This window comes from Thalassophryne amazonica, chromosome 17 (genome assembly GCF_902500255.1).
Source record: "Thalassophryne amazonica chromosome 17, fThaAma1.1, whole genome shotgun sequence".
In the NCBI taxonomy this organism is placed as follows: Eukaryota; Metazoa; Chordata; class Actinopteri; order Batrachoidiformes; family Batrachoididae; genus Thalassophryne; species Thalassophryne amazonica.
Genome location: NC_047119.1, coordinates 29,535,304 through 29,543,739, shown reverse-complemented (window position 1 = coordinate 29,543,739; position 8,436 = coordinate 29,535,304). Strand labels below are relative to the sequence as shown.

The 8,436-nt window shown below is 39.7% G+C and overlaps 1 protein-coding gene across 1 annotated transcript in view; it reads left to right on the top strand.

Annotated features, from left to right (window-relative positions):
• Positions 1 to 216: 216 nt before the first annotated feature.
• bmpr1bb (bone morphogenetic protein receptor, type IBb) overlaps positions 217 to 8,436 on the top strand; it is a 132,358-nt gene continuing 124,138 nt past the window's right edge. Inside the window, exons 1-2 of the mRNA XM_034192499.1 lie at positions 217 to 314; positions 1,904 to 1,960. The gene's annotated coding sequence lies outside the window, so the exon portion shown is untranslated. The remainder of the gene's footprint in view (positions 315 to 1,903; positions 1,961 to 8,436) is intronic.

The following is an 8,436-nucleotide window of genomic DNA, read 5'->3' as shown; positions in this document are numbered from 1 at the left end:
TGTCATGGTCTGTATCTCTGAAGCACATTCAAGTTGAAAATACTGACTGTTTATTATCACTTAATCCATTCAATTATTTTTAGAATTAAATGTTCAGTTAAGAAAATGTCTGATCAGGTTGCAGATTGAATGATTTCTGGATTCATCTTGATGAGAATGATGTCTGAGCAACACACCAGTCCTCACCCTGATGCGGCTATGAACTAGATTATTGTTTTTACAGTGATTGGAGTGCCAGTTGTGCCACCAGCCGCTGTTGGGAGATGAAGTTAACGTGCCTGTTTTGATGGTGGGAAGAACCCCGCAGAGACACGGTGAGAACATGCAAACGCCACACAGACGAGAACCAAACCTCACGGCTTTGCTGCTGTGCAGCACACATGCTAACCACCGCTGTGTGACTGTGCTGCCCAAAATTAACTAAAAAGCTAAATTAATGTAAAACTGACAAAATGTGATACTAACTAAACATACAATGAACAGATCATAAAGGTAAGTGATAAACCAATCAAGTCTTAAGCTAACTCAAAAAACAGGAGTCAAGTCTGGGAGCATGTGTAGTTGCATCCACCACACCACAAAGCTCCTAGGTCCAGGATGGAAATCCCCAAGGCATAAAACCGGTGCATCACCACCTCTTGAAATTTGGGTGTTCTCTTGGCTTTCTCCAGACGCTGGGGTCCTCAGCACTGAGGCATCTGCGTGCTAGCTCACGGCCAGAGAAATGCACCACATGACCAAAATGTTGTCATGTTTTATTATATGGCTATGACGGTACGCACGCTTGAGGTTTCTTCCTCAGAGGGAGTTTTTCCTTACTGCTGTTGCTCTGGGGGTTGGTAAGGTTAGACCTTCCTTGTATGAAGCACCTTGAGACAACTCTGTTGTGATTTGGTGGTATATAAATGAAAATAAATTGAAATTGAAATAAAAAAAAAAATCCTCCACTTAGGACTGGGCAATATAACAGACAAAAAAAAGAAAAAGCTTGTATTTTTTTTTTTTTTTTTTTTTTTTTTTTTTGCCATATTGCTCAATATTGTTAATTTGTCATAATGTACAATGTAATAATGCTGACAGTTTGAAGAGTATCATGATAATGACTGAAAGAAGTTAGAGGTTTCATTAAACATTTCAGTTTCAATTTATTTTCATTTATATAGCGCCAAAGCACAACAAAGTTGCCTCAAGGCAAAAAACATTGTTTTTTTTTTATTGTGTTTTATTTTAAGAAGTTAGAAAGTGCTACACAAATGAATATTATTGTTAATTTTGTTGTTTAGCTCTGCATGTCTTGAGCTGCAGGAGGGGATCAGCTGTTATCCCAAAGTTAGTCAGTTTCAGTCGAGGCTGTATCACATCAATGCGCTGGAAGGGTTGCTGGAATGTTCTGAAATTCACTTGGCCTTTGTGTGTAGCTGCAGCTGTTCTGGATCCCATCAACTTGGAAAGTGCAGACAGACAGCATTTGACCTCGTTCCACTTAAGAATGATCTTCTTACCCAAAGGGGCCGCTGACAATTAATGCTAATTCAACATCCAGAGTTAAATACACATGGGCTGCTCACTGGTTCATCTGATGAGAGACAAATTTAAGACTAAAGGAATTGCTTAAAGATGCTGCACTGCACTTTCCCTGGAAGGTCGGCAGTGATGTGAGAAGACGCCGACATCCTGTTATTAGAAAAACAGGAGGGTAGGAAAGCAGGAGAAAGTGGTACAGGAGTAGTGGTGGTGATTGAAGATCGAAGAACACCAGAGGATATGGGGTTTTATGTGCTTCATGTGATTGGTTGAAAGGTAAAGTGGGGAAATGACCTGAGCTTGAAATTTAGTCTCAGTCCTTCAAGTCATAAATGGCAGATACATGATCTCGTTCTAATAACTCCACTCCCCCCCTCAGAAAAGCCTTTGGGCCGGCACAGTGACAGGATGCCCTCAGATGTCCTGCATTTGGATGGTGAGTCAAACCTGCACTTCAACTTTTATTCAGCCCAAGGGCAAAACTGAGGGGGTGGGTCTCTGCATACACTGTCCATATTGGTGACAGAAACAACCAACTGCATCACTGAATGTTTCTTTGTTTTCAACCATTCAAAACACTAGTTGCCTCACAAAATGATTCACTGTTTCAAAATGTGGGATGCACGAAATGTAAAAATTATTTCAGAAAAAAAATGATTGTGAAACACAAAATTCAGCAGTTGTTTCAGAAAATAATTAATCATTTCAAAACCCTTGAAACAATAAACAATTGCTTTAGAAAATATTCAGTTTTTAAGCCTTTGTGACACTAAATGAAGCAATCACCATTTTGAAACACTGAAGGCAACAACTGTTTCAGAAAATGATTGTGTTTGAAAATGCTGGACACGCTACATGTTTTTTTTTTTTTTTTTCAGAAAACAACTCACTATTTTGAAACCCAAACAAATACTACATACAACAACTGCTTCAGCAAATTATTGTTTCTGAACCATTGAAACATTAAATGAAATGATTGCATTCGAAAATGGCTTGGTTTTTAACCTTTGAGATACTAATGATGCAGTCACTCTTTTAAAACCTGAAACATTGAGAGAAACACCTGCTTCGGAAAATGATTAAATGACTAAATTTCAAATTTCTTTCAGAAAAAGATTTGCTGTGGAGATTTCAGATTTCAGAAAATGGCTGACAGTTTAAAAATGCTCAAAACTCTTCATTCTTGCATTAATTTGTAAGTGGGTTACGATGCCTTTTATTCAGAAAGAGATTTACTATTTTGAAATGTCAGGAACCCCAAAAAAAGACTTTCAGGTTGCACCCCTGATTCAAACTTTTCTTAAAACCACAAGCACAGCCTTTCTATTGCATGGCATTATGTGCACATAAAGTGGGGGAGACTCATATGGACTCAGAGACATGCCGGAAGGGAAGTTTAAAAAAAAAAAAAAAAAAAAAAAAAAAAAGACTGAAGCCAAATGCTGTTTGAATCAGAGAGTAACTCACACCCATAAAGAATTTCAGGAATCTGTGTGTTAAAGTTCACACTGTATCACCATCTGTGGCTGGATCCTGGCAAATAAAAGACAGCTGTGTGTGTGTGTGTGTGTGTGTGTGTGTGTGTGTGTGTGTGTGTGTGTGTGTGTGCTATAGACTAAACCAGTAGGGAAAGAAGCAGTTAATTTTTATTATATGTTATACAAATAATGAATGTTTATGAGTTCAATGGTACAGATATTTCATTCCATTGAAAGAATGTAAAAACATTCATTATTTGTTTTGTATTACACGACTAAAATAGATCTTCTCATTTGATATTTTATTAATTTATAAACATCAGAAAAGGGACTTACATTTGGGTGTTCCAGTGCTGTTAAAGTCCAGATTGTGACGTGTAGTCCGGTGATGCTGTGCACTGACTTCAGACTTCCATTAAAAAAAAAGACTTTGTGTAGTTCCTCGGTCGAGCCAAAAATCATGTCAGCTTTTCATCTGAACAGCTCTTCATTCATCCAGACAGCTTACAGCGGAGTGGATTGTGTGTGCGTGTGTGCGTGCGTGCGTGTTTGTGCAGAGTGCAATGGTACCAAATGTATGGAACCAAATTTGCACTCTGAATGGAACCAAACTGCACTCTAAATGCAATGCAACACAAATGGGATGAATTAATCCATTTCATGTGACATCCAAAGCACCAATCAAATTACAAGGATCCACTCAGCCATTATATAAACACATACATATAGCATGTAAATGAGAGAAAGTGTACACATACAGTGAGGAAAATAAGTATTTGAACACCCTGCGATTTTCCAAGTTCTCCCACTTAGAAATCATGGAGGGGTCTGAAAATTTCATCTTAGGTGCATGTCCACTGTGAGAGACATATTCTAAAAAAAAAAAAAAAAAAAAAAAAAAAAAAAAGAAATCTGGAAATCACAGTGTATGATTTTTTTTAAATAATTTATTTGTATGTTACTGCTGCAAATAAGTATTTGAACACCTACCAACCAGCAAGAATTCTGACTCACATAGACCTGTTCATTTTTCTTTAAGAAGCCCTCTTATTCTGCACTCTTTACCTGTATTAATTGCACCTGTTTGAACTTGTTACCTGTATAAAAGACACCTGTTAACACACTCAATCAATTACACTCCAACCTGTCCACCATAGCCAAGACCAAATAACTGTCTAAGGACACCAGGGACAAAACTGTAGACCTGCACAAGGCTGGGATGGACTACAGGACAACAGGCAAGCAGGTTGGTAGAAGACAACAACTGGTATGATTATTTATTAGAAAGTGGAAGAAACACAAGATGACTGTCAGTCTCCCTCGGTCTGGGATTCCATGCAAGATCTCACTTTGTGGGGTAAGGATGATTCTGAGAAAACTCAGAACTACACAGGAGGACCTGGTCAATGATCTGAACAGAGCTGGGACCACAGTCACAAAGATTACATTAGTAACACATGATGCTGTCATGGTTTAAAATCCTGCAGGGCAGCAAGGTCCCCCTGCTCTAGCCAGCACATGTCCAGGCCCGTTTGAAGTTCACCAGTGACCATCTGGATGATCCAGAGGAGGCATGGGAGAAGGTCATGTGGTCAGATGAGACCAGAATAGAGCTTTGTGGAATCAACTCCACGTACCATGTTTAGAGGATGAGAACAACCCCAAGAAAACCATCCCAACCGTGAAGCATGAGGGTGGAAACATCATACTCTGGGGGTGCTCTTCTGCAAAGGGGACAGGACGACTGCACTGTAGTGAAGGGAGGATGGATGGGGTCATATATTGCAAGATTTTGGCAAACAACCTCCTTCCCTCAGTAAGAGCATTGAAGATGAGTCATGGCTGGGTCTTCCAGCATGACAATGACCCCAAACACACAGCGAGGGCAACTTAGGAGGGGCGCCGTAAGAAGAATTTCAAGGTCCTGGAGTGGCCTGGCCAGTCTCCAGACCTGGACTCAATAGAAAATCTTTGGAGGGAGCTGAAACTCCAAACCTGAAAGATCTAGAGAAGATCTGTATGGAGGAGTGGACCAAAATCCCTGCTGCAGTGTCTGCAAACTTGGTGAAAAACTACAGGAAACATTTGACCTCTGTAATTGCAAACAAAGGCTACTGTACCAAATATTAACATTGATTTTCACAGGTGTTCAAATACTTATTTGCAGCAGTAACATACAAATAAATTATTAAAAAATCATACATTGTGATTTCCGGACTTTGTTTTTTTTTTTTGTTTTTTTTTTAGATTATGTCTCTCACAGTGGACATGCGCCTAAGATGAACTCTTCAGACCCCTCCATGAGTTCTAAGTGGGAGAACTTGCAAAATCACAGGGTGTTCAAATACTTATTTTCCCTCACTGTATGTGCAAGTATGAGAAGAGTATATATGTATGTAAGAGATGGAAAATATGTGAGGGAGAGATACATGAGAGAAGAGTACTGGTATATATGGATGTCGGAGAAAAATATGTATGAGTATGTGAAGAGAGGAATATAATACACATATAGTATATGTTATGTATGTGATATATATATACACCTACCTACACAGTAATGGAGGGATGTAGAGGGAATGTATATGAGGGGAGGAAAATATGTATGTGAGGGACCCATATGTGTGCGTAAGAGAATACAGGCAGGTAAGATAGAGAATGTATGTGTGTATGTCAGAGAGAAGATACACATATGTCAGAGGGTGTGACCAGGTGTTTGTGAGATTGGTATATATGTATGAGAGGGACATATATGGATGTGGGGGATCAATGTATGCGAGCTGTGTAATATATGTATGTTTTCAAATCGGAGCACTCCCACAGTCCCTAACTCATTTTTCTAGTCCTTCTGAGGACCATCTTCTGGTTCTCATTTGAGTCTTGCACAGAGAAAAATGGGTGCACACTGAATTAATGTGTGTGTGTGTGTGTGTGTGTGTGTGTGTGTGTGCTCGTGGAATCTGCATAGATTCTCTCCTGTATGCCCCCCCCCCCCCCCCCCCCCCCCCCCACACACACACATACACACGTGCACCTCTAACTAGCAGGTAGCAGGGTGTCTGCCCACGGCTACACTTTAATTTTGTGGGTTATTAAGGAATGACGGGTCAGCAGGACCACCCAGAATCACAGGAGAAGTCACCTGTTTCAACTAAACGGTAAAGTCCGAGGTTGTTAGCTCAGCACCCTCCCCAGCTGTGACTCAGTGTGTAATTCTGCTGATATAATATTGTGTTACAGTTCCTGGACTGAATTTTACGACCTCTCTCCACCTTACTTTTTAAAATATTTTCTGCAGCTGCACAGATGATATTTTTGAATTTTAATGTTCAAGACACCTCATATGTGTTTCTTCACATGCAAAACATTAGTGTGACGTCGTTTGAGATCGTTGGCTTTTTGCACAGAAGAAGTCTTTAAATCTTTGTTCTGATTCTTCAACACGTCTGTTCTTCCGTACACAGGAGTCACGTTTAACCACAAAATTCCAAGTGACGGCTACGCGGACTGTGAGAGGAGATGGAGAAACACATGAAATCAATTTCTATCATTACTTTCACTCAGTGCTTTGCTTTTGATGACAGATTGTAGAAAGAGTTTCATGTGTATCTGCTTTTTTCCCCTCTTATCTTTTCAACAAACATGGATGAGGGCAGAGCGCATTTCGAGCCCTACGTGTGAGGCTGCCCGCACTTAGTATTTTGATCGCAGCCACAAAGTAGAGGATGCTGCAGTGACCCCATATGAGAAACTCTAATTGCATATGTCATATACAGGTAGCTCCGCCCTCACAACAACGCCTCTCACCGATGCTGCACTAATCCATTAATTGCACTCTTGCTTACAACCTTGTGTGTTTGTTGCCCTACTCCTCCCATGCCCTTTGGCCAATATCCACCAAACATGATATGTGGATGGTGGTCAAAGGTCAATATTTTGATTTTCCCTTCAATATTCACTGAACGTCACACGTGTAGGTGGATCCTGGAATTGCCCAGACAAGGGCAGTCATTGTGGTCAAGGTATTTGCTATCAAGGGTAAAAATTTGTTTTTCACATGGAGGTGAGTTCTGGAATCGCCAAAGGTCAATTCCTGGGGCCTAGATCATGTCTGCCTATCCATTTGTTGGCCTACTCCTCCCAGGTTCTTTTACAGATTTTTACCACACTTGATATGTCAATGAAGGTTGACCCTGAAATTAGCGTGGAATAATTAATTTTGGCAAAGGAAAAGGTCAAGGAATTTGTCGGCCAACAAACAGAGAGGCAGACATGACCTTGGCCCCAGTGTTTGACTTTTGCAAATTTGACCATGCTGAGAAATTCCACCTCCACATGCAGGCATGAGTGAAAAACTTCACAATTTTGATCATCGATACAAACGACTTTGGTAAATTTGATTTTGCCTTGGGAATTGCAGAACCCACATATGAGTGTACTAAATTTAATAGACATCAGAGTGCATGTCATAATTTTGACCTTTGACCCACTGACCTTGCCCTTTGCCAAAACAATCATTCTAGGGGTAATTCTGGAGTCAACTGTCATTGACACACCAAGTTTGGTGGAAATGAGGCATGTGAATCTCATCACTGACAACGATTCGATACACACCTTGATACACTACCAGTAATACGATACATATTGCGATACATGACGATACTGAAGATACGATGCAATATGATTCACCCCCTTCTTGATTTGATGCGATTTGATATGTATTTGATTGGCGACTCAATTCCTCACAATGCGATACAATGTGACTTGGTGCGATACGATTAGGGATGGGTATTGATAAGATTTTTTCAATATCGATGCTATTATCGATTCTGCTTATCGATCCGATTCTTTATCGATTCCCATATCAGTACCTCCTGTGAATTTTCTGTATACTAAAAGTAGGCTTTACCTGTTTTCTATGTCAACAACATTTTATTGAGTCTTAAAGTAAATAAACATGAAATTGGTCACTGGATCCTTGATCTCTGACATAAATAAAAATCAGTATACTCTGTACATGGTCACTGGATCCTTGATGTACACGGTGGATCCTAGATCTCTGGGCATGAATAGAAATAAACAAAATCTGTAGTTTTTGTCAAAAACATTTCCTTTCAGACATTATTGACACAAATGTAATAGAGCTGAGCTCTTCAGCTGGCTGCACTGCACGTCAGGATGTAACTCATAAAAAATGCAGGACGTCTCATTTTGGGTAAAAAACAAAACAAAAAAAAACAGGTTTGTTTGGTTGTAGTTTATCGTTTGTATTATAACGTTTGGAAAGAGGTCATTTGATTTAAAATGGCGATTCACACTGAAGTTATTAATTCTGACTGAAATCTGCACGGCGCTTTGGAGCTGTGCACTTAATCCCACAAAACAAATATTATTATTATTATTACTATTATTATTATTTCCTTTACCTGATGGACAG